Source organism: Bubalus kerabau, chromosome 2 (assembly GCF_029407905.1).
Source record: "Bubalus kerabau isolate K-KA32 ecotype Philippines breed swamp buffalo chromosome 2, PCC_UOA_SB_1v2, whole genome shotgun sequence".
In the NCBI taxonomy this organism is placed as follows: domain Eukaryota; kingdom Metazoa; phylum Chordata; class Mammalia; order Artiodactyla; family Bovidae; genus Bubalus; species Bubalus kerabau.
In genome coordinates, this window is record NC_073625.1 from 22,109,693 (window position 1) to 22,119,414 (window position 9,722).

Here is a 9,722-nt window from a genome sequence, read left to right on the forward strand (position 1 = left end):
GCCAAGAATAACAGAAATCCTGAGTCCACCTGGGAACTTTTCTTCTATAATTCGGCTGGTAATCCATCCTGAAGAAGAGGAATGAAATACCTTTGCCATCCTTGTTCTTATTGCACACGTCTGTTTTTACATCTCAATATAATACCCCTCTGAAAGGGGAAGAAATGGACAGGGACGTAATCAAAGAACTTTACAAGGTGCTGAAGTTCATGTTCTACCCAGAGCCTTTAGAACGATCACTGAACATGTTTTATTAGTTGCTGCAACTGCTTCTGGAGCTCTCGTAGCTCTATGGTTTGATTGTTGATCATTATGATACACAGGTACCATTCATGTAAATAAATCAAAACTTACTAGCTTTTTTCTTTGTCATTACAGACACCATACATCTGGCAGTTCTGAATTGAAATATCTCAAATATGCAAGATAGCCTCTTCTACATTCTTAGAAAAGCAAGCAGAGGAGTTTGGGAGATGCTTTTTATCTGGTTGCCAGCATTCAGGGAACTTCACAAAAGACTATTATCTAGCATGATAACTTGGTGTGACTGAATACATATTAGGTTTGCAATTCCGTGGGAAAATGATCACTGGAATTTGAGCCTTGACTAGGACCACAAGTTTCAGATTCTATTAGGTGCAAAGAAGAATAACTGCTTAGGGGTGAATCTGACTTCTTGGAGATAAGATGGAGGAATCATGGAAAGGAAATATTTAAAAATAAGACTTGATACCACATAGATTAGTTTCTTCGTATCTACTCAAGGAATAAAAGACTAATTTGATACATTTTCAGAACACCTGGCTATTCACTGTCTTGCTTTTTCTATTGGTTACTTATAGATATTTGTTTACTAAAAAACCTTAACTGTATTTACTTTTGCAATAGGTCGATTGGAGCTAGTGAATCTGGTAAAGATTTCATGTAGATTAGATAATTTTTTTTTAATCTTGATTTTGTGCCTAATTGTCTCCAAACTGAGACTGGTCATTTCCGGCCATGGGGAAGAACATTGTTCTAATAGCTGTTTAGGGCTATTATTTTTGGCTTATTAGTCTCTGAGGAGGAAACAGAAACCTGACATTTTGCTGGATTCCCAGGACCTATGTCTTTAAAGACTGGGATTATCACCCTTCCCTAGAGAGATGTCTGTTAGGGAAAGAGGGCCATCTGGGACTAGAGTGGCAGTTCTATTTGTGGGGACATGAAAGAGCTCAGAAGAGCTCGAAGGAGAAAATGACAGCTAAAATACTTCCTTTTCTGCAGTCCAAGGGATGAAATAAATCTAAGAGATAAACTACAATAAAGGAGAAAAAAGACAAAATTTAAATACAGTGAAAAGTGTCCCCCACCATCCCATCCCCACCCCGAGTCAAGAAAGACTCAAGCTTAAGGCTGAAAGTGAATAAAAACTGAAGCTTCATTGATGTGGGCAGAGGTCCTGGGGCAATTTATAGTGTTGGTGTTGCAGGACACAGAGAATAAAGCTTCCTAAAGCCCTGAGCACCTCAGGAAGAGAGACCATTATCCTATTAGTCTGGAGATCTAGATGTGCTGTAACCAAGCACACTGGGTCCAAACTCATCTGGACTCACCCAAACAAAACAGCAACACAGACAAACCAAAGGCAACAGCACTCTTTCATCTTCAACAACGTTAGAATTAAAGTCATAATCTTGGCCTTTGGGCAGTTTATCACCGAACTAGGTAAAATAGATTTCAAACACAAGAATTTTAAAATGTGGAAATAAAACTCTTTTTAAATTTTTACAGGAAAGCATATTCACATTTGTTATCACATTTAAGCATTTCTCTTTAATACATCAATTTATATATGAAATGTATTCCATATATGCAAATTTGAAAGCATGATTACAGTGATCACACGGATTCCCTCTGAATCCACCATCTCACTGCAGCACTGGAACATGACCAATGATTTAAATCCACTTACATGTTCCTTTTCTTTCTTATCCTCACCTCCCTTTACTTTACGCTTTTTGCTTTTGTGTTTCATTCCTTTCCTTTCTTAAAAATATAATTTTTAAATTGCATATGCTGCTGCTGTTGCTAAGTCGCTTCAGTCGTGTCCGACTCTGTGCGACCCCAGAGACGGCAGCCCGCCAGGCTCCCCCGTCCCTGGGATTCTCCAGGCAAGAACACTGGGGTGGGTTGCCATTTCCTTCTCCAACGCATGAAAGTGAAAAGTGAAAGTGAAGTCACTCAGTCATGTCCAACTCCTAGTGACCCCATGGACTGCAGCCTACCAGGCTCCTCCGTCCATGGGATTTTCCAGGCAAGAGTACTGGAGTGGGGTGCCATTGCCTTCTCCGAAATTGCATATATGTATGCCTAAATAAGATATTACTTAGCTTTATTTTCAGCTCTATAAATGCATTGAACTTTTATGTAGTTTCCTGAAACTTGCTTTCTTCATTCTCTACATTATTTTACAAATACCCACTGTTGGGTTGAGGTGTTTAATTCACTTTGAAAAAAGTGAAAGTGTTAGTCAATATTATCTGACTCTTTGTGACCCCATGGACTATAGCCCACCTGGTTCCTCTGTCCATGGGATTCTCCAGGCAAGAATACTGGAGTAGGTTGCCATTCCCTTCTCCGGGGGATCTTTCCGACCCAGGGACCCAATACAGGTCTCCTGCATTGCAGGCAGATTCTTTATCATTGAGCTATCAGAAAAGCCCCTAATTTACTTTACATCTGTATAATATGCCACTATATTAACAGACTACAATATATTTTTCTTATCAATGAATATTTGAATTTTTCTAGTTTTTTGTTATTATGAACAATAATGTAACACACATTCTTCTATAAATTTCTTGGAGGACAAATTCAAGATTATTTCTAAGGATGTATCTAGGAGTAATACTGGCTATTTCTAGAGTATATTAATATTTAACATTAAGTTATGGGCTTCCCATGTGGCGCTAGTGGTAAAGAACTCACCCACCTGCCAATGAAAGAGACATAAGAGATGTAGGTTTGATCCCTGAGTCAGGAAGATCTCCTAGAGGAGAACACAGCAATCCACTCCAGTACTCTTGCCTGGAGAATCCCATGGACAGAGCAGCCTGGTGGGCTACAGTCCACAGGATTGCAAAGAGTCAGATATAACTGAAGTGACTTAGCACACAACATGAAGAAATAATGCCAAATTGCTCTCTAAGTTTGTTGTTATCAATTATTTTGATACCCAGAATGTATACGCGTTTTCATTAAGCCTAATCAACTCTTGACACTTCATATGTTAGACTCTGTAATTAATGATAATCTTAAGGGGGTAAAACGGTATATCACTGTGATTTTAATTATCATTTATCTGATTTGAAAGCACTTTAAAATGCTTCCTTTATATTGTGTTTTGGTAAATAGGGTTTCTGAATTTTAACATATTAAATATAGCCATCTTTTCTTATGTACACTCTGTATTCACTCAGTGTTCACTCTGTATTATTTATTAACTCCTTACTATAGAAACTCAAGGTCATAAATTTATCTGTTTTTGCTTTTTAAATATTTCAAGTTTTCTTTTCATATTTAAATCACTGTGCTGTGCTTAGTCCCTCAGTCGTGTCCAACTCTGACCCTTATGGACTCTAGCCTGCCAGGCTCCTCTGTCCACAGGGATTCTCCAAGGCAAGAGTACTGGAGTGGGTTGCCATGCCCTCCCTTCAGGGAATCTTCCCAACCCAGGGATCGAACCCCGGTCTCTCGTATTGCAGGCGAGTTCTTTACCATCTGAGCTACCAGGGAAGCCCTTTAAATCATTAATCCATCTCAATTATGTGTGTGTGTGTGTGTGTGTGTGTGTGTGTATGAGAGAGAGAGAGGTGATGGATTTAATTTTACCCTTTTCTATATAATCAATTTTCCAGATATCACCCCCCTTTCCTTCATCCCCTTCTATCTAGGGCTTCCAAGGTGGCTCAGCGGTGAAGAATCCACCTGCCATTGCAGGAGATGTGAGTTTGATCCCTGGCTAGGGAAGATCCCCTGGAGTGGGGAATCACAACCCGCTCAGAATTCTTGCCTGGAAAATTCCATGGAAAGAGGAGCCTGGCTGCCAAAGAGTTGGACACGACTGAGCACACATGCACACACTCTATATTAAAGTCTCTATCTACATGGGGTCCTTCTGTTCCATTAGTTAATTTGTCTGTCCTTCATAAATATTACATTATGCTAATTCAATACTTAATATTTTGACATTTGGTGGGTCAGCCGCTCACCTTAGGCTCCTTCTTCCATAATCTCTTTGCTGTACTCTGTCTGTTACTTTTCATATACATTTTAGAATCAGTTTGTCAAGGTTCTTGAAAAACTCTGTTGAGACTTTGATTTTAATTGAATTTGATTTTAATAGAAATGATGGACCAATTATGGAAACACTGATATTGTTACAATATTGAGTCTTTCTACTTGTGAGTATGATGTATCCCTCTACTTATTTAGATCATCTTTAAAATCTTTCACTCAAGTTTTATAATTTCCTATATAAAGTATAACATAAAAAGGTACAACACTTAAAGATTTACTTCTCTGTGACTTATACTTCTTATTGCTTTCATAAATGGCAAATTTTAAAACATACATTTTCTAAATTTTTGTGGGTGTACTAAGCTCTTTTATTATTTTCAGTAATTTTTGTGGGGATTTCTGACAGGCAATGATATCATCTTCCAAGTATCTGATTCTTAGACTTATCGCTGCTGCTCTTCTCCCATGGTAAGCCTCTCCAGAGAGACCATGGAAGTGAGTCCCCATTAGAAATACCATTTGCTGGAGGCTTAAAAAAACCAAAATAGATAATACTTTGTTGGTTTAAGATAGTTCTAGTGTGTTCCTATGTTTTTAATTGAAAAAGCAAACAAGCCATAAATGGGTTTGGATTTTGCTAAAGACTTTCTCTGCATCTCTTAAGATGATAATACATTTTTTTCTCCTTTAACCAATAAAGAAATGCTTAAAATAACACGTACAGATTTTCTAGTGTTAAACAACCCTTTAATTACGATATGAACCAAACTTGGTTCTGATGTTAATCTTGCTTTATACTTCTGAATTCTGTTTGCTAATATTCTGTTCCGGTTTTGCGTCTGTGTTCATGAGTGAGATTCATCCTTTCCCATTCTTTGGAAGAGTTTACAAGGGGTTGAAATGATTTGGTTTTTCAGAGCTGAGTAGAATTTGCTTGTAAAACCATCTGGGTCTGCTGTTTTCTTTGTAGGAGAATTTTAAAGACATTTTATTTTTATAAAATTATATTTTTTTCTTGGTTTAGTTGTTATATTTTTCTAGTAATTTGTCTATTTTATCTAATTTTTCAAGTTTATTGACCTAAAGTTTTGCATTGTATTCTCTAAATCATCTTTATTTGTCATTATATTCTACTTTCTTTTTCTTTCTTGATTTGATAAAAGTTGTTATATTTATTTTTAGGTTTTCCAAATAATCAACGTTTTTGTTATCACTGATTCTTTCAATTTTATGCTTGCTTTTTCCCTTGATTTTTGTTTTTATCTTATTTCCTTTAATTGGGTTTATAGTATTCTACTTTTTTACTGCTTAATACACTTGCCTCATTATTCTTCAGCTTTTCTTCTTTTATAACACAAGTGCTTAAGATTTTACATTTCCCTACAAGCACCTCTTTTATTGAATTCCACAGGTTTAGATGTACATTATTGATTTTATTACCACTGAATTATTATTTTTAAAATTTAAATTATGAGTATTTCTTGAATGATAAAGGTGAATATGTTTTAATTTCCAAATGTATGGGAATTTCAATTATTAAATTACAACCTAATTGTCTAATTTAACATTCATGGCTCCTGAGTATGTGGTCTCTGATAGCATTTTTTTTTTAAATTCATTGAGACATACTTCATGGTCTACAATGTCAGTTTTCAAAATGCTCCATGTGTGACTGAGAATAATAGGTATTTTCTAATTATTATGTTCAGAGTTTTGTATGTGCATCAGATCAAGCTTGATTACTGTGCTGCTTAAATCAGCTGGTCCTTTGTTAATTTTTTACTTGCACTCTTAATAATCAAGACATCTGACAGTATCATACCAAAACTGTAGATTTCTCAAAATTTCTACCTAGTTATTGTTAATGCTTTCTTTATATATTTTAGTCTTTTCTATTTGCTGTATGCTGTTTAAATTAACCGTATTTTTATGGTGAATTGAAACTTTTATCAGTGTTGGTGACATAATTTTGTGTGGTGATTTTAATAATTTCTTTGTCTGAAATATCTTTATTTCTTTTGCATTTACCTTTTATTTTTTCTTTTTCTTTTCCAAGTCCTTATACTTTACAGCATTAGGTTGAAATTTTTTTCCATATAATAAACTTTTAATTGACTATTGAAATTCACTGACATTTATTGTGATTAGTGATACAGTTAGATTTTGTCATACCATATTAATACTTTTTTATTTTATTTATTACATTTTTAATGTGTTTTCCTTTTATTTGGGTACTGATTGGCTTCTTTATTTGTTTGCATCCAGTCCTGTTTTCTGGAATTTGTTTACCCAATTCCATTCCTTTAGCAATTATTCTTAAAAATTTACCATTTATTTTTAGCATGGAACACTTATAAAATCTAAATGTTGATGTATGGCAAAACCAATACAATATTGTAAAGTAAAAAAAAAATAATAATAAAAAAAGAAAAAAAACAAACAAACCAAAAAAAAAAATCTAAAGTTAAAAAAACAAAAAACTTAACCTTTACTTTCTTGAAAGGTAGAATAAACTTTGAGCTTTTTAACTTTGATCATCCCTCTTCTGAGGTTTCCTTATAGTAGCTGCCTTCTGTGTTTTATAATCTGTGATTGAATCTCTTTATTGATCTTAATAGGTAAGATGTCGGTGGCCATAAATGGGGTTGGGACCACTTTTTTTTTTTTTTTTTGCCACAGAGGTTTTGCTTCTGCCCGTAGCTAGGAGATGCTACCAAATTTGAGGGACTTAGCTCAGCATGGCCTCTCCTTCCCAGACTGAAGCTGGCTGGAGATTCACTTTCCCAGTTGTTATGCTGCTCTTAGCATGTGTCCTCAGGCAACCCTGCTGTGTCTGTCCACTGCTCAGGCTCCTATCAAGGTTCCAGGTCTTCCTTTTGTTCCTAGCACACGAAGAGATGCTCACTGGTGACCTTCCTTACCCCTTGTGAAAACAACGGCAGCTGAGAGAGTCCTTTCCAAGGTTTTGTTGTGTTTTTTCCTTCTTTGGTGTTATGCTCAGCTGTATTCAACTCTTTAAGACACGATGGACTGTAGCCACTAGGCTCCTCTGTCCATGGAATTTTTCAGGCAAGAATACAGGAGTGGGTAGCTGTTCCCTGCTCCAGGGGATCTTCAAAAGATTGAACACATGTCTCTGGTGTCTCCTGCATTGACAGGTGGATTCTTTACCAACGTACCACCTTCCAAGGTTTAACGTGACCTGAAAGTCGCTCAAGTAGTGTCCGACTCTTTGCGACCCCATGGACTGTAGCCTGCCAGGCTCCTCTGTCCATGGAATTCTGCAGGCAAGAATACTGGAGTGGGTTGCCATTTCCTTCTTCAGAGAATCTTTCTGACCCAGGGGTCGAATCTGTGTCTCCTGCACTGCAGGTGGGTTTTTTTTTCCCTCTGAGCTACCAAGGAAGCCCAATCCATCTCCTCACATTTTCCTAGTACCACCAATCCCTACCACCATCAGTTCCCATGACTCAGATCATTGCCATCAACTTACTCTAAACAGTATAAAAATAACACAAATTCTTGTGCAGGAATTCATTTCTTTGTCTCCTTTGTGACAGATTTTGTGATAATTTTCCATACTTGCATCTCACTGTTACTCCAACCACATAGATACAACTAACAGATTAAATAACTTCCTCATTGTCACAATCTCATATATGGTGAAGTTCCAGAATCAAATTGAATTCTCTTTCCAGAATGCATTCTCTTACATTTTCTAGCTTTTATGAATTTTACATAGCAGCACTGCTTTCGAGGATTGAGAATGAATGGGACAGTGATTATAGTCTGAATAGCAGCACTGCCATTTAGATTTCCATAGGCCCATGTTCCAATGCACAGGCCAAAGAATAAAAGTCCCTTTCTTTTTTATAGCTTTGGAAGTTCTAGACTTCATCTATAGTTTAAATAAAGCCTTAGAAAGTGAGATTAATATTGCTTTTCTAAAAAATCCTTTGTATTCCATTAGATCTAGGCTAGTCCATACCATGGCCAGAATAACGGGCTTGGGAGCCCTAATTCACTAAGCTCTGAATAAAAGCTCTGACACTTAACTGCTCTGTGATCCAGAAGTATCTTCCTTATTTGTCAAGGCCTCAGTTTTCTCATCTACCATTTTGCACCTAATGTGTAAGTTGTTGTGACAATTAATAAATCAGAAAGAGAAAAACAAACATATATTAATGCTTATATGTGAAATCTAGAAAAATGGTACAGATGAACCTATTTGCAGGGCAGAACTCAGACACCAAGAACAGACATGTGGACATGGGGTTGCCTGGAGGGGGGGGGTGAACTGGGAGGATGGGATTGACATATATGTACTACCATTGTAAGACAGAGGGATAGTGGGAACCAGCGCAGGAAGCTCCGCTTGATGTTGTATGATGGCCTAGATGGGTGGGGTGGGGGGATGTGAGAGAGGTTCCAGACAGAAGGGATACAGGTATACATATAGCTGATTCACTTTGTTGTACAGCATAAACACAACATTGTAAAGCAACTATATCCTGATAAATTAAAAAATAAGTAAATAAATGAGATCATGCACATAAGGAGTCTGGATCTGATGCCGATGCATACTTAATGCTCACATAAAAGGAATTACAGGTATTTGCAAAGTTAAAGTATATACAAGTCGCACAATTTTCCAAATCCTGATAGTTTTATTAAAATTTGTATTTGAAGGTTAAGATTAACATGCAATAACTTCAATAAGAAATGATTGATAGATTTCCTGAAATATGTAACCTAATTTGACATGATTTTGACCTTCTAAACAACTTTAGTTGTTAAAGTTTGCATGTCTAGACAAGTGTGATATCGCTTTGCTAAAATCTATACAGACTAAATCCACTTCAACTATCTAAACAGTCTAAAGCTCTTGAGTTTTCCTGCAGGGAGAGGATAAATTGTGAAGAAAATTATATATATATGGAGAAGGCAATGGAACCCCACTCCAGTACTCTTGCCTCGAAAATCCCATGGACGGAAGAGCCTGGTAGGCTGCAGTCCATGGGGTCGCTAAGAGTCGGACACGACTGAGTGACTTCACTCACTTTTCACTTTCATGCATTGCAGGAGGAAATGGCAACCCACTCCAGTGTTCTTGCCTGGAGAATCCCAGGGGCGGTGGAGCCTGGTGGGCTGCCGTCTATGGGGTCTCACAGAGTCGGACACGACTGAAGCGACTTAGCAGCAGCATATATATATATATATATATATATATATATATATATATATATATGCAATTCTAGTTTCCATCCACCAGAATAGCGGCATAATAGCTCAACATTGTAGGAGAACATCCACATGGGGCAGTTTATTTTTGTATAAAAAGTGGCAATTGGATTTCTGTTAATTTTTAAGTCGCTTATATAAAGCTCTTCCTAACAATAAATCCACTTGTGTTCAGCCACCCTTCCAACCTCACGTTTTTT

The 9,722-nt window shown here is 36.8% G+C and overlaps 1 protein-coding gene across 10 annotated transcripts in view; it reads right to left on the reverse strand.

Moving 5' to 3' along the window:
• The window catches only part of DLC1 (DLC1 Rho GTPase activating protein), a 434,550-nt gene that overhangs the window by 384,325 nt on the left and 40,503 nt on the right, over window positions 1-9,722 (reverse strand). The gene's annotated exons all lie outside the window — the stretch shown is intronic.